At 41.1% G+C, this 24,194-nt stretch overlaps 1 protein-coding gene across 2 annotated transcripts in view; it reads left to right on the top strand.

Annotated features, from left to right (window-relative positions):
- The window catches only part of ELF1 (E74 like ETS transcription factor 1), an 86,574-nt gene that overhangs the window by 14,913 nt on the left and 47,467 nt on the right, over positions 1 to 24,194 (top strand). The window contains exon 1 of one of the 2 annotated variants that reach the window (XM_026679365.2): positions 3,554 to 3,693. The exons of the other annotated variant lie outside the window; for it this stretch is intronic. The gene's annotated coding sequence lies outside the window, so the exon portion shown is untranslated. Of the gene's footprint in view, positions 1 to 3,553; positions 3,694 to 24,194 lie in introns of those variants that run through there. 2 annotated transcript variants of the gene reach the window in all.

Below are 24,194 nucleotides of genomic sequence, written 5' to 3'. Positions count from 1 at the left end.
TAAAACGCTTAGAATAATTGATGTGCCAATGCAGAGGAAATATAACGTCGATTTATAGTCGTAAAAAATGTCCTACGGCAAAGAGGCAGGCAGTCTTACATTTTCCAAATATTTAAGTCTATAATTCTCACTGTTCCTTATCTTGTTGGCCAGGGCTGTGCGAAGGGAAGAATAGAACTATTCTCATCTGTTATGATTTGGAAATTTATGCCCTTTATCTTGCAAAAGTATGCGTGCATTCTAGGTTAAATTGTCTTGGCCTGGCAGTCCCAGAGCTGCCGTATGTTTCTCGGGTAGTCAATACAGGCAGTCATTAACTTATGACCAGAATTGACCCCAAATTTTCTGTTGCTAAGTGAGACATAGGTTTAAGTGAGTTTGGTCCCGTATTACCACCTTTCTTGCCACAGTTGGAAAGAGAATCGCTGCAGGTGTTCCAAGTTATTAACACAGTTGTTAAATAAATCTGGCTTCCTTCTTGGCTTTGCTTGTCGGAAGGTCGCAAATGGGGATCGTGTGACCCCCGGGGCACTGCGACGGTCATAAATACAAGTCAGCTTCCAAGTGTGTGAACTAGGATGGTGATACAAATTTTGGCCCATGAAGTATCTGCAAGAAAACAAGCAAGCTCAGAAAGCAGCCAGGACCCCATAGTCCTCTCCTCCTCTTCCTCCTTTGCCCTCTTCCTCCTCTTCTCTGCAAACCCCACTCCCTTCTAGCACTGATGAGGTTACCTAGTTGGGTCATGAAATGTCTGCAAAAAGACAATCCAGCTCAGAGAGCACCAAAGAACCCATAATCGTCTCCTCCTCCTCCTCCCCTCCCCCTCCTCCTTGCAAATCCCACTCCCTCCTAGCACTGATGATGTTACCTAGTTGGGTAATGAAACGTTTGCAAGAAAATAAGCAAGCTCAGAGAGCACCAAGGACCCCACAGTCCTCTCCCTCCCCTCTCCCCTCCTCCTTGCAAACCCCACTCCCTCCCAGCACTGATGATGTTACCTAGTTGGGTCATGAAACGCCTGCAAGAAAGCAACCCAGCTCAGAGAGCCCCAAGGACCCCACCGTCCTCCTCCTCCTCCTCCTCCTCCTCCTCCTCCTCCTCCTCCTCCTCCTCCTCCTCCTCCTCCTCCTCCTCTCCACAAGCCCCCAGAGCACTCAGATATCAATCTGAGAAGCCTGACGTTGGCTTGGTTACATCTCGGCTTTCCTATTTTGTAGGAAAGAGATGGTCAGAATGAAAAAAAGAGAATAAGGGTGACCTGTGCACACAGGGTCTGTGGTCTCTTGTGTTGCCCTACTAGAGTTAGGATCCACATGGAAGGATGCTGTTTTACCGAAAGGCTCGGGCGGAGCCCATCAAGAGCCAGGTGATTGCATAATCCTTCCAATGACACAACCTGCAAGACAGGTACAAGAACGTAGGCTCTTCTATTGTTTGGCCATGCTTTTCAGGGCCCGTTTTGGGGTTTTGGAGGGGTTATGGCTCAGAACGTTTTCAAAACCAGCCAAACTGGTTTAATTGAACCCACACGCCAGCAAAGGGTTCGGTAGTTCAATTTCCAGTTCTTTGGCATGTGTATGTGCGTGTGAATAGAATGGAATAGAATATAAAAATAGAATATAGAAATAGAATAGCTTTATTGTCACTTTGAATGTACAAATGGGCATACGTTAAAAATAAAATTTTGTTGCCTTAAAGCAAGGGTCTTCAAACTTGGCAAGTTTAAGACTTGTGGACTTCAACTCCCAGAATTCCTGAGCTAACATGACTGGAGGAGGAATTCTGGGAGTTGAAGTCCAAAAGTCTTAAAGCTATCAAGTTTGAAGACCCCTGTCTTAAAGGGCCATCACCTCCAATTCCTTTCCTTCCCCTTCCCTTCCCTTCCCTTCCCTTCCCTTCCCTTCCCTTCCCTTCTCTTCTCTTCTCTTCTCTTCCCTTCCCTTCCCTTCCCTTCCCTCCTCCCCTTCCTTCTTTTCCCTTTCTCTTTCCCTTTCCTCTTCCCTATCTTTCTTTCCCCATTTCCAGGCAGGGTTGCACTTTCTTTTTTATTCCCTTCAGCACCTGCCTCCAGGTTTATGCTCTTTATTTATCCTTGACTTTACCTTGTGGAAACAGAAACCCTTGTGTTTTCCTGATGACAGGCAAGGACTTGACACTATCAAACACGTCTATCGGCAGGTTCGGGCAGTGGCGGCACCTGCATAATAAGAAAACCCTGCTCAGGTGGGCCAGCAGGAGCCGAGGCATCCCTTACCAGCCTGCCCTTTTTTTTTTTTTTTTAGTATTTTGAAGCCACTCCTGGTTGTGTACAGTCAGCTGTGGGTTTCTTGAGGATATGCCTCGTTGTGGCAGCTGGCTGATTCTGGAACAAAGCAGCCAGGGCTCCCTCCCGTTTAGCAGGTCCAAACCACTTCTCACCCAACTTAGCAGCTCCTTTTCAATGTTTCTAGTCCTCAGTAAGGCAACAACCTCTGGCTTTCCTTCCGGTTTCAGACAGATGATTATTATTTTTTTGCCCCTCCTTCCCTTCCTTTCTTGCAGTCTCACTTCTCAAAAAAATATTTCCAAAAGACAATCGTCTTGCAAATGGAGGGATGCCTGCCTTACTTGTCTCTTGGTTCCAAAAAGGAAGGGCACAAGGAAAGGGATTTTTTTTAAAAAAAAAAAACCCTGCAATCTTCTTTTTTTTTTTTTTTTTGCAAAAGCAGGAGAGAATATATTATAATTATAAGGAGCATATATCAAAGAAGTTGGACGATTAAAAACTGTATATGTATAAATTGTATTTTAATTGTTAGCATTGTGTGAAAAATATATTGAGCCAGTCACTACACTGTCCAAAAAAGACGTGGGTTGTTTAAGGAAAACTACAAATAAGATATTATAAAGAAAGGGAAATTTCTTTTAAAAAACCCCCACAATTTTCTTTTTTTACAAAAACAGGAGAGAAATAAGAACTATTCCCCCCCCCTCTCTTTCCTGCTTGTTCAGCTAAGTCCAGCGTGCATGTAACAACTACGCAGCCCATCTCAACCGCCCCACCACCCCAAAAAACTCCCCAACTCTCCAGGATTTCGCTTAATCGAAGCCAATCCTATTCCGATTCATTTTCAACTCCCCGTTTGAAAATAAAAACACAGTTAAACTGGCTTGGAGCACGGAGAGGGTTGCCGATTGATCATTAACTTTTCGAAACACCGGGTTGCTTCATTTATTTGAGCCAGGTGAGTGTGCAAGAGATCAGAAAAAAACAAAATTAAATTAAAAATAAATGCAGCACCATCACGGTTTTCCTGCCTTTATTTTTATTTTTGTCCACTTGTCGAGTGTGTAAAAGCCTTGCACGTCCCACTTTTTTTGTTCAGCAGTTGTTCCGGCCTTTGCTCTCTGCTAGCTAATAAGGTGTGGCTGATTAAATTCAGGTGGTTCTCTCTTCTTCCCTTTTACCTGGAAGATTTGCATGTTTGACCTGGCGAAGTAATTGGGCCTGGCAGCAACCTGGGCGTGCCCAAAGACTGTTTCACATATGACTCACAAGCTGTAACACACAGGCACCCACTTCCCCAATCCGCAGAAGCCATTTTAAACTGCACACACACACACACACACACACACACACACACACACACAACACACACACACCGGTACCGTCTTAATTTTTGGGGATCCCTGCCAGCCACGTCGAGCAAGGTAATTGATTCAATTTCAGTGAAATTTTGAGAACTTTTGCGGGTGGATTCTGGGGGAGGATTATGTGCATGCTGAGTTATTTTATTTAAAATAAAAAATAAAAAACACACAGACACACACCCCCGGGTGTGTGCCTTTTTGCGTCCTAGGCTTAGTTGCATTTTAAGAAAGCGATGCGGGAACAGAGAACGTTTTCTGGAATCTGTTTCCATTTCTCCTTTTAAATTTTCCTTCGCTCTAAACATTTTGTTTAGGAGTGTCGATAGAGAGAAAAAATTTAAGAAAAAAGAAAAAAAGTTAGCCGAGTTAATTCCTTTTTTTTTTTTTTTTAAATGAAAACAGGTTTAGGAAGATCTGTCAGTTTAACTAATCACCGGTACAACTAAAACATAGATATGTATTATTAGGCTTTTTGAATTGAGAAGAAGGAAACAGAGAAAAGTGGACTAAAGTCAGTGCTGTGGAATAGAAATAAATGCGTTTTAGGCATAAAGCTATCTTCTAACTGGAGGTAAAGAATATTCCTTGCGTGTTGCGTGTTTCGAAGCGTGGGATAGCTTCTGCTGGCCCATCGGTAAAAATATTTGGATTATTTATTTGAGAATGTGTGTCTTTCTGCCAAACATGTTTGCTGTAATTCCTTGTTGTTCCTTGTGGTTGACTTATTCAGTATGGCTGCTGTTGCTTAATACCGGCTATGACATCTTGCTAGGGTTCATGGCTTGGAGAGGTTTTGTGGAGACCCGTTGCCAAAGTTTTGGGTTGTGACTTCAGTTGTCAAATGCTGCCTGAAGGAGTCTTCTTTTCGTGGGGGGGAAAGGAGGAGGAAGAGAAGGGACTTGAAATGTCTCTAAATTCAGCTTTCACCCACCTGGTCCACTCCAGAACCAAGATTGCACCCTACAATGTATTAATCTAGTAATTTTTTTCATGCTGCCTTGAGATAGGATGGTGATACGTTCCATTTGAAGGATGCTAGATAGAGGAAGATTGTGATAAAAGGACTGTCGAGGTTTTGTTCCCTCTTGCAATTTAGGCAAGATTTCTTTGAGAAAGATTGGCCATTAATTTCGTTTTCTCGTGAAAAACGAAACTTACTCAATTTTAAAAACTTCATTGGATTTCCCAAAATTGCGCTCGTGCTGCCAGGGAATAGCTGGCAAGTAATATTGTCGGTGTTTGTGTAAAAATACATTGGCCTTGCTCGCTGTACTGTTAGAGATATTTACAATTATCCATTTTGAACAGAGTGTATTTCTCGGCCTTAGATAATGCTCTTGAATTATGGGTAGGAAAAAAAAAAGGTTTTCAGCAGCTTTTAAAAAAAACAATATTTTAAGCAGTAGTGTTCCCTAGATTGAGGAGTTTGGATGGAAAGTAATAGTAACTTATTTAGAATTTAAATATTGAAGTATTGAACTCCTTGTTTCTGCTCAGGATTGGAAAATATATTTTCTATTAACTGGATTTACAAGCCGGCTATTTTAACAGCAGATTTTATCAGTAGCGAATTTGTCTCAAAAGTGATTAGATTTAATAAATAATTGAGGATAGTAGGTGCAGTTGAGTCTGGTGGAGGATGAAGGCTGTTGGGGCATGTCAAAAGTATTTTGTTTTGGCATTCCTGCTGCTTGATGAATTGAATGGCCTATCGAAGCCCTTCTCCTTGTTTTCTTCTGCTCCTGAAGTCAATGAATGGAAGGCAGATCTGATCCTGAATACGTTTAATTCTTGTCCCGGAGTGACTTTTTCTTGGAATCAAAAATTTGCGAATACGGAAAACTTAATAGCTATCATCTTGATTACTTGTATGACAATTCAGGGTTTATTCAATTTAGGGCAGAGTCACTTTCATTTAGAGTGAGTTATAATGTGATTTAGTTCCTGCATTTCCTTCACTCTGAATTCGTCATTTTTATAATTAACAACGTAATTGTTGACAATAGAAGGCTTTAATTCTGAACTGTCGAAAAATATGCAGGTAGCCCTGACCACAATTGAGCCCAAAATTTATGTTGTTAAGAGAGACATTTGTTAAGTGAGTTTTGCCTCATGTTATGACCTTTCTGGCCACAGTTGTTAAGTGAATCGCTGCCATTGTTACGTTAGTCACGCGGTTGTTTAGTGAATCTGGCTCCCCCATGGATTTTGCTTGTTGGAAGGTCTCAAAAACGTGACCTTGGGACACTGCAATGGTCTTAAATCTGAACCAACTGCCAAGCATCTGAATTTGGACCGCGGGGGATGCTGCAACGGTCATAAATGTGGAAAAACGGTCATAAGTCCCTTTTGTCAGTGTCGTTTCAATGGTCACTAAATGAATTGTTGTAAGTCGAGGGCTACCTGTCTTGAAAGGTTTAAAAAAGAACATTGTGGACCTTGGAAAGCCACTGGAGACTGAGGCATAGTGAGCATGAGGTGCGCTACCTGGAGAACAAGAGTTGCATGGTCCTCACGATGCTTTAGAACAAGGGTCTTCAAACTTGGCATACATTAAAAATGAAATTTCGTTGTCTACAGCTCTTAACGCAAGGGTCTTCAAACTCGGCAAGTTTTAAGACTTGTGGACTTCAACTCCCAGAATTCCTGAGCTAACATGACTGGAGGAGGAATTCTGGGAGTTGAAGTCCACAAGTCTTAAAGCTGTCAAGTTTGAAGACCCCTGCTTTAGAAGAGCTTGGAAGCTTTCTTGAAGGTTTTCTGAAGCATTGTGAGAATGGGCCACGCCATTCGGAGAAAGGCAGATATAATTTGGAGAGCGGCCCTTGGTGCTCTCTGAGCTTGGTGGTTTTCTTGCAGATGTTTCATTACCCAGGTAGCACATCAGCAACATCAATGCTAGAAGGGAGTGGGGTTCGCGGTGCAGAAGGGGAGGAGGAGGAAGGAGAAGGGAAGAAAGGAAGAGGAGAAGAAAGAGGACTGAGGGGTCCTTGGTGCTCTCTGAGCTTGGTTGGTTTCTTGAAGACATTTCATTACCCAAACTGGGGAACATCACCAGTGCGAGTGACTGGCATTGACTAGCCCTGTTGATATTACCTAGTTTGAGCAATGAAACATCTGCAAGAAAACAACCAAGCTCAGAGAACATTAAGGATCCTTCTCATTTCAACCCTGAACTAGAAATATGCTCCTTTACTGGCACTTTGGAGAGCCAGGCTGATGGTCCTTGAGAAGAAGACCTGGGGTGGCCTACATGTACCTCTCATAGGGTAGGCCAGGTGTACCTCTCCAACAGCAGGAGGAAAACGTTGAAGGCCAGCTGGCCACTGATGGGGATGTGGAACTCAAGTTGGCTGGGACTTTGGGTTGTGATGGCTGGTCTTGGCGTGGGACTTGAGGTGGCACTCAAAGGAAGTACCGGTCTGGAGGCAATGATGGCCAGCTGAGGCTCCTGAAGGCTGCTGCAGGAGGACTCTTCCAGGAATGCCAGTGAGGAGGGTTGGGCAAGGGCAGAGATGGGTGGCAAGTAGAGGTGAAAACAACCGAGGGAACATTAAGGAACATCTCCTCATTTCAACCCTGACCTGCAAATATTCTCCTTTTCTGGCCCTTGGGAGAACCGGGGAGGCGGGTCTTGAGAAGAAGGCCTGGGCTGCAAGGCATAAAAGTGAGGACGTGAGAGGGATGAGGTGGTCCGTCCTTACTTGAGACTCTGGGCTGGGGAGGGAGCAAACAGGAATGGTTTGGTTCATGGTAGGCTTACCAACCCGCTCGTCTTGGGGTTACAATGGCAGTTGGACTGCTCCAGATTGTCCCAGCTAAGTGACACAGTCATGTGACATCACGTTGTAACTGTCTTGCTTAACCATGGAAGTTCCCGTCCCAACTCCCATCGTAAGTCAAGGATTGCCTGCGGAGCGTGTAAGAGGAACCCAGTAATATCTTTCTGCGGAGCAACATTACGACTTGGCTATCAACCACTATTGAGTCTTTGCACTAATGCTATGGAAGCATTGACAAACGATTTTGGAACCACTGAATTTTCTGATCTTTTCCCCATTGAGCAGGGCTAAATAACACTAGAGAAAGTTGGCTTTGCTCAACTGTAAATTGTTGATTATAGAATTAAAAAAAGAAACGGATATGTCCATAAAGAGTCAAAGTGGCCAGTTTTGAAGGTCATATTCCCTGTTGCACAAGCTCGTTGTGACTTTGGGCCACAGTTAGTGTCTTGAATTCTTGGAGGAAAGGCAGGATATTAATCTAAAACAACAATTAAGAGAAATAAACACCACCTGGTGACTTATCCCTCTAATCTGAAAATAACCATTTTAAATCGAAACAGAGCTGACCTTGGTGATTTCAGCCTGGTTATGAATTCTCTTCCAAGAATTCAGGTATCAACAGGTTTTTAACCTCTATATAAATTTATTTTTCATATTGAATGCAAATCCAGACATACAGAGGATCAAACATTTCATTTTCAGGCATGGATTTGAATTTTAATTCAAATTCGCACTATGACAGAGAAATAGGCCAGGCAACTGTTCCAAGAGCCTTCCTAGAATTCTTTGTTTCTTTATTAAATGTGTTTGCTGTCCATCCCATTTCTAGGTGTGCTCTCAGTATTTCTCTGAATCTGCAATCTTACAGGGCTGAAATGAGATTTGTAAGAATAAAATACAGTTAATATTTGAAAATGCTATAGAATATGCATTGTTACCAGAATTCATCTTATCAGTTTTTCCTCCCCTTATTAATAAACTCTGCTCTCCCCTTTTCTGCTTTTAGCCTATAGTACATTTCATCTGCTTAAAAACACAGATATAACAAGCAGTAGAAAATCGGTTTCCCCAAGTATATTTCCATTTGTCTTTGTAATGGAGGTGAATCATGAAGGTTGGAATACAGTTTTGTCTGAAATCCCTGCTGAATCACTGCAAATAAAATATAGAGAGCTGTGATGAAAATCTGAGTTTTTATGCATTAGGAGCCCAGGTTGTTATTACATATTTGAATTATAGAATAGAAGTAATATTTGCAGTTATTAAAACCCAAACCAGCACCTCAAAACTCATTTTAAAAGTGCTTGTTTTTGTTTTGTTTTTTGACAAATATTTTTTCAGCGAAAGGGGCAGAAAAATGACTTGATTTTCTGTTTTTTTTTCTTTCAAGAATGCCACTGAGTGTTTTCTTCAATATGCATGCTAGCTATTCCTACAATCGGAGCCCGCCTGTTGAGATGACCTTTGGTTTAGAGACTACGGAGACAGTACAGTGTAAATATTAGGGGAAGTCTTAATTCTCTGGAAGTAGAAGTTGTTTTCATCCGCGGAGAACGAGAGCAAAAATGAAACGCTGATGGTCAATCAAAATTGGTTGGCGCAAAAAATATTTTTTTTTTCCCTGCAAAAAAAAAAAGAAAAGACACCAGGTTGCTTCCAAATGCAAAAAAAATATATGTTTTTTTTATCTCATCGTCTTTAAAACGATCTTTGCTTCTGTGGAAGTTGGTTGTTTAAAGTTAGCTGGGTTTTTTTCTTCCCTCCCTCTCGTTGAACCCACAGCTCATTTTTTTGCAATAAAACTGACTAACCCAGCTGTTCCTTTTTGGAGCCTAGTTTCATTTCTCCTTCCTATGATTTGCAAAAGTCCTTTGAGCAACCCCTTTTGCAAGATCAACAACTCCTTGACTTCGGTTTCATGTTGTGGAGACACAAGTTGGTAGAAAATAGCAGTTTTTTTTTAAATTCCAAAAGGGCTTTTTTCCCCGCAAGGCTGGGGAAGAAATGCATGGGGAATAATGCAAATGCAATCCAGATTGGAACCCAGGAGGTGTCAGATTTGGAAACTACCATTTTAATTTAATTTATTAATTATTTTTATTTATTTTTATTTTACTTTGTTTTATTTTAAGTAAAATAAAATAAGCAAATAGGACTATCGAACAATGTAGTCCAAGTTTTGGAATTGTTCTACTTCTAAAATAATCTTAAGTCTTTTTTATTTTATTTTTATAGTTTGGTATACACCAGGTACTCTTGGCCTTGCAACAGTTCATTTAGTTATTATTTATTTATTTATTTTCTCAAAAGCTTACAATACAATAGAAATAAGAATAAACATAAGTTTAAATATAAGAAATGGGAACTGATAATTGGGGACAATAGGACAGGGACCGTGGGCACGATTGTGCGCTTATGCACGCCCCTTACAGACCTCTTAGGAATGAGATGAGGTCAATAGAGGTTGGTTTGTGACCCTTCAAAGTTACAACGGCACTGAAAAAATGTGACATGACCATTTTTCACAGTTACGACTGTTGCAGCGTCCTTATGATCACATGATCAAAATTCAGAGCCTTGGCAACTGGCATGTACTTATGACGGTTTCAGTACTTTCCCCTTTTACGATCTTCTGACGAGCAAAGTCAATGGGAGAAGCTAAATTCAGTCAACAACCATGTTGCTAACTTACCAATTGCAATGATTCACTTAACAACTGTGGCAAGAAAGATCATAAAATGGGGCAAAACTGACTTAACAGATGTCTCACTTAACAACAGAAATTTTAGGCTCAATTGTGGTCATACATCGAGGACTACCCATACTTATCCATCCATTGGAACTGAGTAGCCAATACTACTATTAATAATAAGTTGTTTTTATTAGTTACTTACTTCATTAGTGCGCATTATAATAAATAAACAAAGGAAATGGAGGGAAAACAATGACTCTCTGCCCTAAAACACATACAACTAACCTTTCGTTATCAAATACTTTGGTTCACTGGGAATAATTTGACATGAATGTGCATGGAAGTATATTTTATGGGTTTTGTGGTGACGTGAAGAATGACTGATCTTTTCTGTTTAGAAATAGCAAAACCCAATTAATAAGAATTTGAAAATGTACAGTTAACAATACCTTTGCAAAGTAACAGATTTTGTCAAGATGCTGGACAGAGGACAAGAAAAATAAACTAGCAACTAACTACAATCTTAAAGATCGTTATTCTGCTTGTTTTCTATGTGAAATACCTGCATTATTTGCAGCTTATATGGGATGGCAGTTCAGCAGATAATAACCTCAATTTTAACAATGCCTAAAATGCTGCTCATCACTCTGCTAAACAAATAATTCCCTCAACACTGTCCAACTATTTACAAAGTCTGCACTACTATTACTATTAATCTTCTCATCACTCCTTATCACCCATCCCCTCCCACTTGTGACTGTATGATTGTAACTTTGTCACTTGTATCCTTACGATTTATATTGACTGTTTCCTAGTATGATTTGATTGCTTCTTGTACCCTATGACTATTAAGTCTTGTGCCTGATGGTTCTTGACAAATGTATCTTTTCTTTTATGTACCCTGAGAGCATTTGCACCAAGACAAATTCCTTGTGTGTCCAACCACACTTGGCCAATAAAGAATTCTTTCTTTCTATCTATCTATCTATCTATCTATCTATCTATCTATCTATCTATCTATCTATCTATCTATCTATCCATCCATCCATCCATCCATCCATCCATCCATCCATCCATCCATCCATCTAACTTTGTAAGGAGAGATTGCAAAATTGAGACATAGATATGAACATATAGTAGGGTATATATGTTCACATACGAAACATTGGTTTTACAAAAGTTGTTTTTTGTTACTTCGTTCACCCCTGAGTCAACTTTTCCTTGTATTTAATTGAAGTCATAGATTTTACCAAGTTCTAATTCAAAGGGTGAATTTGCTAGCACAGCAGTGAAGCTGTAAATATTTACTGCTCTCTTGAAGCACGTACAAAAAACCCTGAATACTATTTTAATGAATAATCTGACATTGTATAGAAATTAATGGCAAAAAGCCTTGGTTTTTTTTTTCTCTAGTGACAGCATGTGAAATTTGAGATTGTAAAAGGTAGTCAAACTTTATAGTTTAAGAAGTAAACAAAGCCTTTTTTATGGACAGTATTGAATCTTGAACAAAGATGTGGGTTTTTTTTTTTTTTGAGTTAAGTCCTATGAAATGAAAACTAGCAGGCTTCTGAAAGTTTCAGTTCCTTTAATACGTATTTTTCTTTCTTTTTTTTCCCCCCTCACAATTTATAGAAGTGGCTTTTAGATGTCTAAAGTTCTTCAGCTGGTTGCATATATACAGAAATGTTATTACTTTAAGTGTCTTTCTCCTTTTCCCCTATATGTCAGTCTTGGTTACCTAGTTTTGTATGTTAAGTACTTATTTTGGAAACTACAGCTAGATGCAAGAGTGGGGGGCTGCTGGGGGATGGCAGGGGTTTGGGAGAGCCCCTAGGCTAAGATTCTGTGCGGTTCAGAGAACCCCCAAATCCTACCCCTGTCTGGCCCTGCTTACCCTGCCCCCCCCCTCCCAGGAGTCCCAACGTGGCCCGTTTTGGATGCAGGTAAGTGCAGGGCGCGCGTGGAGGCTCAGGGAGGGCGAAAAACGGGCCTTCTGGAAGTTTGAGAAGGCCGGAAATGGGCCTCCAGAGCCCGGGGAGGTAAAAAATACACCACCACCCACACACCGTGGTGCAGGAGGCTCACTAGGCCACGCCCACCATGGCCACGCCCACCCAGCAACTGGGCAGAGGCCCCTTTGCTAAAATTTTTGGCTAGGCATAGACTTTGCTTGTCAGAAGGTCGCAAAAGTGGATGACGTGACTCTGCAACCGTCATAAATATGAGTCAGTTGCCAAGTGGGTGAATTTTGATCACGTGATCCTGGGGAGTTGCTGCAACGGTTGTAAGTGTGAAAAACTGCCATAAGTCACTTTTTTTCAGTGCCCGTGTAACTTTGAATGAGCAATGCGTGCCAATAAACACCTGGAATACTGCATCCAGGTCACCATATTACAAAAAAAGTTGTTGCGACTTTGGAAGAAGTGACTAAGACTTTGGAAGAAGAGCGACTAAGGGCCTGGAAACAAATCGTAGGAAGAGTGATTATAGGAACTGGGCCTGGCTAGTCTAGGGAAGAGAAGGACCAGGGGAGACAGGATAGCAGTCCTCCAGTATTTGAGGGGCTGCCACAGAGAGGAAGAAAGGGTCAAGCTATTTTCTAAAGCTCCTGTAGGCCAGACAAGGAATAATGGATGGAAACTGAACAAGGAGAGATTCAACCTGGAAATAAGGAGAAACTTTCTGACAGTGAGAGCAATCAACCAATGGAATAGCTTGACCTCGGAAGTTGTGGGAGCGCCATCACTTGAGACTTTCAAGAAGAGATTGGACTGCCATTTGTCAGAAATGGTGTAGGGTTTCCTGTTTGGGTGGGGGGTTGGACTAGCTGACCTACAAGATCCCTTCGAACTCTGTTAATCTCTCATCTATTTGAGGGGCTGCCACAAAGAAGAGGGGGTCTACCTATTCCCCAAAGCACCAGAAAGCAAGACAAGAAGCAACAAGAGGAAACTTATCAAGGAGAGAAGCTACGTATTGTGATTATAAATGTTCTCTCCATCAGGAAATTTCTCCTTAATTCTAGGTTGGCCTGTTCCTAAAAAGCAACTTCTCGGTTCATGCCTGAGAGGGAAATTGTGGGTCACATATTACCGACTGCCTCTTTTATTTGGGCTCTCTAAATTTCCCCATTTAAAACACACAAACGTGGCCACCTTGATCTCCTAGCAGCTAATCGGGAGGAGGAGATCGTAGACAGATCAACCCAACTTTGTAAATTGGCTGTTCAGATGGAATTCAGATCATTGCTTCAAGAGTGTTGATGCTGATCATTCTGTAGGCCAGAAACCCAACATTATGGTCATGGAACCACATCTTCCACATCTGTATTGGGCTTCTGGGGTAGATTGTAAGCCATTCCCAGATGTGCTATCTGCTTGTAATGGGAAGGGTAGTCCCAAGTACCCAGAGGGACTTTTGTCACGGAGGAAGCTTCCTTGAAATTATCTCAGTGACCTGACTCCAGTTAAGTACACATGTCCTTTGAGGTCTTCTCATCCAGGATCAGGGCCGGTGTCTTTTGTAAGTGAATGTATTGGAGTCTAAACTATGGGGTCTCCTGCTTGAGCAGGGCGGCAGAAGGGTCCCTTCCATCTCTGGTAATCTGTAGTCTGTATTTTATTTTACTCACGTTAACGTAAGGTATGTGTTTGGGAATATACCATTTTACACAGGTTACAATTTCATTTTTGATGTAGGTTTCAATGTTACCTTTTTCAGTTGATTGGGTCTAAGACCTAAACTAGCCCTAACCCAAACCCAAACATCTAAACTAAACTAAACTAAACTAAACTAAACTAAACTAAACTAACCCTAACCCTAACCCCAACTCAACCTAACCTAAACCCAAACCCAAACATAGCCCTAAACTAAACTAAACCCTAACTTAACCCCAATCTCAACCCCTAAAATAAAATAAAATAAAATAATAACAAAACAAAACAAAACACAAAACAACTGTAACCCTAACCCTACCTAACCTAACCCCCTAAACCTAACTAAACACTGAACTTAATTACAGGTAGTCTTTGATGTGCAACCACAATTGAGCCCATCATTTCTGCAGCTAAGCTAGACATTCGTTAATTCAACCGTGCCCCATTTTACGACCTTTCTTGCCATTGGTTGTGTTAAGTGAAACACTGCAGGTGTTAAGTTAGCGGCACAGTCGTTAAATGAACCTGGCTTCCCCATTGACTTGGTTTGTCGAAAAGTCACAAAACATCATCGCGTGAGCCTGGGACGCTACAACCATCCTGAGTACATGCCAGTCTCCAAGCCTCTGAATTTTGATCCCGTGATCACATGGGGATGCTGCCGTGGGCATCAGGGTGTGAAAAATGGCCTTAACTCCCTTTTTTTGCAGGGTCGCTGTTATTTGAACGGTTGCTAAGTGAATTATAAGTCGAGGGCTACCTGTACTGTTCCCCCTCCCCCAAAGCTTATGGCAAGAAGTAGTTTGGTGTAGTGGTTAAAAGGCACCAGATTAGAAACTGGGAGACCATGAGTTCCAATCCCACCTTAGACGCCATGCCAAGTAGGTGACTTTGGACCAGTCTCTTACGTAGAAAGTAATAGCAATTCCACTTCCCGAAAATAACATTGCCAAGAAAACTGGGCGGTCTTATAGAATAGAATAGAATTCTTTATTGGCCAAGTGTGATTGGACACACAAGGAATTTGTCTTCAGTGCATAAGTTCATTTCTTTTGTACATAAAAGAAAAGACACATTTGTCAAGAGTCAAGAATCATCAGGTACAACACTTAATGATAGTCATCAGGTACAATAAGCAATCCAATCATCCTAGGAAACAGTCAATATAGATCGTAAGGATACAAGCGATAAAGTTACAATCATACAGTCATAAGTGGGAGGAGATGGGTGAAAGGAAGGATGGGAGGATTAATAGTAATAGTAATGCAGACGTAGTAAATAATTTGACAGTGTTGAGGGAATTAATTTGTTTAGCAGAGATATAGATCTTATAGCTTTATAGGTGGCATTTACCACCTGCTAGATTAGCTCAAACTTTTAAATGTTTAAAGATGTCTAACCAATGTTGGAAATGTAACCAAAAAACGGGCACATTTTATCACATGTGGTGCACTTACGTCAAAGCAAAAAAATGTTGGGTAAAGATAACATAGGTGGTTAGAAAAGACAATAGACAAACATGTAGATTTTTAAACCTGAATTTTTTTTAATTAGGTATAATATCAGAAAAACCTGAGAAGGAAAGTATGTGCTTAATATTACATTTCTTAACAGCAGCGAGGATTATCTTTGCACAATATCGGGGGAAAAAATGAAGATTTACCATGAGCCGAAGAGATAGTCAGGAAGGTATGCAGAAATGGATAGAGGGACATTGAAAATTAAACAAAAAGAAGATGTAGAATGTTGTCAAACATGGAATCTATTTTACCAATGGTTGGAAAAAACGGGGTGGAGATTAAAAATACAAATTTGTATTGTTAAGCAAATTAAATACCCAGACAAACCAATGTTTATTAAGCACTAAGAAATGTATTGAATAGAAAATCAATTTAAAAATATGATTAAAACAAAACAGAAAAACTGGATGTTCTCATCTACGTAGGAGTCAAGACTGATACCCACAAAATTTGTAGCACCCAAAGCTTCGTCTCCACTACTCTGCCTTGTAGTGCAAAATGTTTTACAAGCAGTTGTCGAGAAAAGATGCAGCCGTGAAAGCAGGAAACACTTGTTACTTGGGCGTCAGAGCTGCAGCCTGCTTCCTGTCAGTTAGACCGCGAGAAGAGATGAATTCAAGATACTCTCCGCTGCATTATTATTATTATTATTATTATTATTATCATCATCATCATCATCATCATCATCGTGTTGGAGGCTGCGTCACAGTGCTCTAAAGCAGAAGAAAAACTACGTCGCTATTGCATCTTTTTACTTTCAATGTTTACGTTTAAAACAAACTGCGGCCACTATGAGAATAGAACACAGATAGTTCTCGGCTTACAACAGTTTGTTTAGTGACCATTCAAAGTTACAATGGTGCTGAAAAAAAGGGACTTTTTCACACTTACACCGTTGCAGCATCTCCCTGCTCAGGTGATTAAAATTCAGGCGCTGGGCACCCGATTCATGCTTACGACAATGGCAGCGTGATCCCCTTTTGGCGACCTCCTGACAAGTAGAGTCGAGAGGGATGCCAGATGGTGGTGAGAAAGATGTTAGAAGCGGGAAAAATTCACTTAACCAATGTTTCACTGAGCAATTTGGAGCTCAGTTGTGGTCATAAGGCAAGGACTAGCTCTACTTTATTTGGCCAAATGTGATTAGAGACACAGAAGGAACGTAACTCTGAGAGCAGAAGTTCTCGGTGTATATGCAAAGCCACAGAGTAGTAGTAATAATAATTATTATTATTAGTATAATAAAGATACGAATAAGAGGAGAGAGTAGAGAAAATGAGAAGGATAACGAAGATACTACAGCCGTGCAACATGGGTGAATTATACTTAGACATAAGATAGTAGTTTATGTGTTCAACAGAGTGATGGTACAAGGAAAAAGAAGGACTAGGGGGAGACATGATAGCAGTCTTCCAATATTTGAAGGACTGCCCCAAAGAAGAGGGAGTCAAGCTATTCTCCAAAGCACCTGAATGGCAGGACAAGAAGCAATGAGGATGGAGACTAATCAAGGAGAGAAGCAACCTAGAACTTAAGGAGAAAATTTCCTAACAGAACAATTAACCAGTGGAGCAGTTTGCATCCAGAAGTTGTGAATGCTCCATCGCTCGAGGCTTTTAAGAAGAGATTGGATAACCATTTGTTTGAAGTGGTGTAGGGTTTCCTTTCTAGGCAGGGGGTTGAACTAGAAGACCTCCAAGGTCCCTTCCAACTTTCTGATTTTGTTACTCTGAAAAAAAATTTGTCCCTGTGTCTAGTTGTTTTGTGTGTAATGTACTATAGCAGCGTCCCGAAAGGAGTTGAAATAGCTGGATATTTATATAGTTGAATAGAAAATAGTTGAATGTCCATGATGTGAGGAGGGGTATTTCCAAAGCTGAACAATAGACAAAAGGGGCTACCCAAAATACTGTATATCACATTTGTTTTCCTTACGTTTAAATGGAAGTCAGGTTTTTCTGGGTTAAAATATTTCAGGATTGCGTGAATAGTCTGGCGTTCCAGGCATGTCATAAATAACAGGACATGCAAAAACTGCACATTGACTGTGCCAAAGTGATTATATCACCCTTAATGTTCTCCTTCCTTGGTTATTTCCCCACTCCATCAATCACTTGATTTTTCTTCCTGGTTTTTTGTTTTTGTTTTGTTATGAATGGAAATGTTGCTCACCACAGCAGACAGAAAATAAGGTAAAAAGTCTAGAAGGGAAAGGAACAGAAAAGAGGGGGGAAAATCTACTTTTCTTAACTTGTTCAGAACAAGGAGATAAGAAAAGTAGATTTTTTTTCCCCCTCTTTCTTTTTCTTCCCTTTCTTTCCCTTTCTTGACTCTTGGTTCAGCTTGTATTGTTGAGAGATGCGTCTTTACGGGCAGTCTTCGACTTACGACATCAACAGAGCCAACATTATTGTTGTTAAGCGAGACAGTTGTGAAGTACGAACCAGTTGCCAAGTGTCTTGAGTTTTGATCATGTGACCATGGGGGAAATGCTTCAATGGTCATAAGTGTGAAAAATGGTCATAAGTCACTTTTTGTGTTCCATTGAACTGTCACTAAATGAACGTTTGTATGTCAGCAATACTGCATCCAGGTTTGGTCACCACACCTACAAAAAAGATGTTGAGACTTTGGAAAAAGTGCAGAGAAGAGCAATTAAGATGATTAAGAGAGGAGATTAAAACACACAAAGAACGGTTGCAGGATTTGGGTTTGGCTTGTCTAGAGAAAAGGAGGACTGGGGTGATATGAGAGCAGTCTTCCAATATTTGAGGGGCTGCCCCAAAGAAAAGGGGGGTCAATTTATTTTCCAGAGCACCAGAAGGCAAGACAAGGAACAATGGATGGAAACTAAGCAAGGAGAGAAGTAACTTGGAATTAAGAGGAAACTTCCTAACAGTGAGGAAAATTAACCTGCTTGCCACCAGAAGTTGTGGCTGCTCCATCGCTGGAGGCCTTTAAGAAGAGCCTGGACAGTCATTTATTTAAGATGGTGTAGGGTGTCCTGCTTGAGCAGAGGGTTGGACTAGAAGACCTCCAAGGTCCCTTTTCTAACTCTATTATTCCATTATTCTAAATAGCTTGCCACCAGAAGTTGTGGGTGCTTCACTACTGGAGGTTTAGAAGAAGACAACTGGACAGCCACTTGTCTGAAATGGTCTAGGGCAGGGGGTAGGGGAACTTGGCTCTTCTATCACTTATGGACTTCAACTCCCAGAATTCCTGAGTGAGCCATAAAAGGTTCCCCATCCCTGGCCTACTGGTTTTTCAGTTGTGGGGGAAATAAATTTTTGACTTGAATGGGACTGTTTAATATACAAACGTAGGACGTATAGGGGGCTCGACTAGAAGACCTCCAAGGTCCTTTCCAGCTCTTTTTTTTTTTTAAATAAGTTTTTTATTTTATATATACAATAATTTCATTCCATTTCAACCATGTGTCGACTAGGTACGTACTTCGTGTGCATACAACTATAATGAATACTTTCCTTACCAATATGTCAATAATCCCATTTTCTTACACATCTTATCTAACATTCCAGCTTCCAGCTCTATTCTGATTTGAAAAGTCAAGGATTATTTTTGCATTCTGCATTTACGCAACCTTGAGGGTTGAACATTATTAGAGATGGAGAATTGCTCTGTTCTATTTTACTTTGCTCTCCATTTTAAATTTACCAAGTAGGATGGCTTTTCCTTCCTCCTTCCCCCCCCCCCAACTCTACGAATTAAAGTATCGAGAATTGGACACCGATTCCTCTTTTCAAACATTTCTGGTAGCCACTAAAGGTCATAACTACACTAGCATTTCCTGTTTTAGTCTGGATCTTGATCTGTATTTCTAGAATTTTTAGCCTGTGGTTGTGTGTTTAGTTTCACGAGTTTCTGGTTGCTACTTGTTTTTAGCAGGATTTAAATACAATTTTTTAAAACGAACCCTGTAATTTTATATTTTATTTCATTTCATTTCATTTTATTTATTTTTGTCAATTGCTTACGAGATAATAGGTATAAGTAAAAACATTGTTATGAATACATGGGTACATATAAGAAAAATAAAAAATATATAAAAGAAACAATAGGACAAGGACGGTAGGTACCTTAGTGCGCTTATGCACGCCCCCTACAGGCCTCTTAGGGAGGGGGTGAGGTCAATAGTAGAAAGTCTAAGGTTAAAGTTTTTGGGGTTTGGGGAAGAAACCACAGAGTCAGGTATTGATCCAGACATTGACCACTCTGTTGCTGAAGTCATATTTCCTGCAATCAAGTTTGGTGCAATTAACCTTGAGTTTGTATCTATTGTTTGCTCTTGTGTTGTTATGGTTGAAGCTGAAGTATTCATTGACAGGTAGGACATTGCAATGTATGATTTTATATACTATGCTTAGATCGGACCGAAGGTAGTGTAGTCCTAGGTTTTCTAGGTCTAGAATTTTCTAGAATAGAGTAGAGTAGAGTATGGTAGAATAGAATGAAACGGAACGGAATCTTAGTCCCTTTGAATGTACACTAATCAGCATGCCTTAAAATGAAATTGCATACAGCTCTCTTCCAATATATACTACATGAACATGGCAAAATAAATAAATAAATACAAAATGATGTATATACCCACATATATTATTATTATATTATAATATATTATAATAATATATTATTATATTTTAAATCTTTGGCCAGTTTGGCAAGCTAGCTGTGTGTATGTAACATGACAGAACCGAAGATAAAAATTGCGTTATAGTCTCCCATGTTTAGCTACGGACTTCATACTTTATGCAAGAAAGACTTCTTGGCGGGGAGTTACAAATGAGCAGCCTTGTTCATAAAACGCTGCCCTTGAGAAGACCTCCGATGGCTGCTCTCCAAAACCAGAAGAATCTAACCTTGAGTAATTGCTAACTCTACTCGCCTCTTCTTAAAACGATTGTCTGGATTTTTCTCCTGGAATTTAAGGAGTGCAGAAAGTGCTTGTTGGCTTCCAAAGCACGGTGCAAATCTCACATGTATTCACTTAGAGACCGTTCAAAGTTACAACAGCACTGAAAAAAGTAACTTAGGACCATTTTTCACACTTAGGACTTTTGCAACATTTCCACGATCCAAATCCAGATGCTTGGCAACGGGTTCGTACTTATGACCGTTGCAGTGTCCCAAGGTCACGTGATCCAAATTCAGAAGCTTGGCAAAGTGACTCATATTTATGACGGTTGCAGTGTCCCAGAAGGTCACATGATTTCTCCCTCACGCCCTTCTGACAAGCCAGATTCGCTTAAAGACCGTGTTAACTAACTTACCAACTGCAACGGTTCATTTAATAACCGGTGTGAGAAAGTTTGTAAAACTCACTTTACAGACATCTGTTCTGACCCACGCCCTTTTCCAACAAATCAAACATAATCCAAAGGGAACAGAAACTTTGAATGCTTCTGCAAAACAATTAGCTGTGATAAGCACAAGCCTTGTCAAACTGTGCAGACTGCCAAAAGATAACAGACAAGAAATAATTTGGAATACAAGAATCTTCCAATACCAACTCAGGATACTGGAATGTCCACGAGGCTGGAGTTTCAAAACGTCTTTGCCTTCTGCAAAGTACATTCGTTTCACAGCTGGCTTTTATCTTCTTGAAGGAGGGGCCATTACCTTGCAGCTTTACTCCTGAGTCACCTGTGCTGTTGTAGCTGCTCTTTCCTCTGAGCAATCCTGCTCGCATGCGCACTTGGCACAGGCTCCTCGGGAACCTCCTCATCACTGCTGCCAGTCCCCACAATCTCTGAAAGCAGCAGTCCACTCCGTAATGGTCCTGGCCCCTCATCTGAGTCCTCGCTCTCCTCAGCCGTCTGCACCTGCTGCCAGCGAACCACAACAACATCTCACTTAAGGACAGAAACCTTGACTACATTGTGGTCGTATGTCGAGGACTTCCTGTATTGGGTTAAAAAAAGAGCTCAAGAGCAAATGAGAGCAAGCATTTGGTAGAGGAGCTGAGGAACTTCCTAAAACAACAAAGGGAGTTTCCTATCAAGAGATTGTGGCTGAAAAAAAAAGAAAAGAAAGAAATTAGCAAAAGAGACTCTTTCCAGGTTTGGGATAATTTAATTTTATCTCAGTTAAGGATCTGCATTCGCTTCTGGAATAGGAGCAATCTTTTTTCCCCCTCCTCCTCTGCTTTTCAGTTCATTGGGGTAGTCGTTGACCATGGCTTTCTACAGGTAGTCCTCGGACTTACGACCGCAATGAGCCCCAGATTTTCTGTTGGTAAGTGAGACCCTTGTTCTGCTTTTGAGTTTTGCCCCATTTTACGCCCTTTCTTGGCTATGATTGCTGAGCGAATCATTGCAGTCAACAAGTTAGCAACTTGGTCGCTAAGTGAATCTGAGTTCCCCTTTTGGAAAGTCGCAAAAGGGGGTCACGGAATCCAGGGAGACTGCAACCATCCTAAGTGCATGCTCACGCTTGTAACAGATGTAACAGATAATCGAGTTGGAAGGGACCTTGTAGGTCGTCTAGTCCAACCCCCCACCCAAGCAGGAGACCTTATACCATTTCTGACAGAGGGCAGTCCAGTCTCTTCTTGAAAGTCTCAAGGGACGGAGCTCCCACAACTTCAGAAGGCAACTTCTGTTCCATGGGTTGATTGTTCTCCCTGTCAGAAAATTCCTCCTTATTTCTAGGCTGAATCTCTCCTTGTTCACTTTCCATCCATTATTCCTTGTCTGGCCTTCAGGTGCCTTGGAAGACAGCTTGACCCCCTTCCTCCTCTCTGGGGCAGCCCCTCAACTATTGGAAGACTGCTATCATGTCTCCCCTGGTCCTTCTCTTCACCAGACTAGCCAGGCCCAGTTCCTGCAGCCGTTCTTCATATGTTTTAGTCTCCAGTCCCCTCATCATCCTGGTTGCTCTTCTCTTCATGCCAGTTTCCAAGAGTTTGAATTTTGATCATGTGACCTTGAGGATGCTGCCAAGGTCGTAACTGTGAAAAACGGTCATAAGTCGCTTTTCTCAGTGCCTTTGTAACTTTGAACAGTCACTAAATGGACTGTTGTCAGTTGAGGGCTATCGGTATTATTGCTAAAGTAGGATTTTTGTGTTAAGAATTTTGCATTCTCCAATAAAGGCAAGACGAGAAACAATGGATGGAAACTAATCAAGGAGAAAAGCAACCCTGAATTAAGGAGAAACTTCCTTAACAGTGAGAACCATTAACCAGTGGAACAACTTGCCTCCAGAAGTTGTGAATGCTCCAACACTGGAGGTTTTTAAGAAGAGATAGAACAATCATTCCTTTTGAAAGGCATTAGGGTTTCCTGCTTGTGCAGTGGGCCAGACTAGAAGACCTCCAAAGTCCCTTCCAACCCTATTGTTGTATGTGCTAAGTTGTGTGTGCTCCATCCCTGGAGGTTTTTAAGAAGAAACTGGACAGCCTTTTTGTCTGAAATTACGCAGGGTCTCCTGCTTAAGCAGGGGCTTGGACTAGAACAGTGATCGCCAACCAATGGGCCAGGGACCACTGGTGGTCCATGAGTAAATTTTGGTGGTCCACAGAGAAATGTTACCCTCAATGCAATTAATCCAGGCTGCCCAGGAACACAAGGCTTGCGTCACCTGCATTGCAAACAACATGAGGTAGTTAGGGGAGGGGGGAAAGGGTGGACGTGAGGCTATGCTCCTGGCCTGGCCACTGGACTGCTTTTTTCCGCTTCGCTCTTCTTCTGCTTTTGGCTTCACGCAAGGAAAGCAGCAAAATTCTTTCTTTCTCTCCCCCAAACTCCTCCAGAAATGAGTCTTTGAGACCCTGCAAGGCCTCCTGCTCCATGAGGCGCAACAAGTCTCACAAAGACTCATTTCTGGTGGAGTTTGGGGGAGAGAAAGAAATACTTCTGCTGCTTCTGCTGCTTTCTTTGCATGAAGCCAAAAGTCTCTCTCTCTTCCCTTGAGAACGGAGCTGGAGACGGAATCCTGTGATCCCAAATAAAGAATGATTGATCGGTAGAAAAACGGGGTGGGGGATTTTCCTGCAGACTCTTTTGGGGATTTTCCCAGGGTCTCTGGTCTGTGGGATTTAAAATTCCGAGTTTGGTGGTCCCTGGGGTCCAAAAAGTTGGCGACCCCTGGACTAGAAGACCTCCAAAGTCCCTTCCAGCTCTGTTATTCTATTCAATAATGATTTATTAAATAAATAATGATTTATTAAATAACAATAATATTAAATAATGATTATAAATAATAGTAAATAATGATTTGTTAAATAAACTATCCCTGTATAGCGGTATGCAGCTGGGTTGTAGTTAGTTTAGAATCCATTAACCGTGATTTCAAGCTCAAACTTTGCAAAATGTCTTGCTTTGTGATCAATTTTTGTCAACAAGGACTGGCACAAATGTCTTTTTCCTGGAATTGCTGGACTGACAGGTTATCTAGTCCTCATTAAACACGAAGCAGCCCATAGACAGGAGGTCTTAATGGTATTTTACGTGGTTGCGTAGGAGTCCAGTTCATATCGAAAGAGGTTAAACAGGAAGCAACAAGTATGGGCATATATATCTAGGTATGCAATGAGCTGTTTTTACAAGAGCTAGAAGCCCTGTTTGTATTTTGACATGAGGGTAGGACAGAGTAATTCCTGGAAAAACAAGACAGCAATGTACAAGAACTGGAATTTCAAGTCTACCTGAATTGTATCAGCTGGTGTAGTAAAGAGGTGGTAGTTTATCTCAATCCTTGTTGAAAGCAAATGGAAGAGAGAAGGTAATCCTCGACTTATGACCAGAATTGAGGCCAGAATTTCTGTCGCTAGGTGAGACAGTTCTTAAGCAAATTCTGCCTCATTTTATGACCTTTCTCGTCGCAGTTTTCAGTATATCGCTGTAGTTGTTCAGTTTGTGACAGGTTTGTTAAGGGAATT

This window comes from Notechis scutatus, chromosome 5 (assembly GCF_049901735.1).
Source record: "Notechis scutatus isolate UNSWTSFEM ecotype Mainland chromosome 5, rNotScu1.2, whole genome shotgun sequence".
NCBI lineage: Eukaryota > Metazoa > Chordata > Lepidosauria > Squamata > Elapidae > Notechis > Notechis scutatus.
The sequence above is the reverse complement of the archived record's forward strand: the minus strand, read 5'-3'. Positions and strand labels throughout refer to the sequence as shown.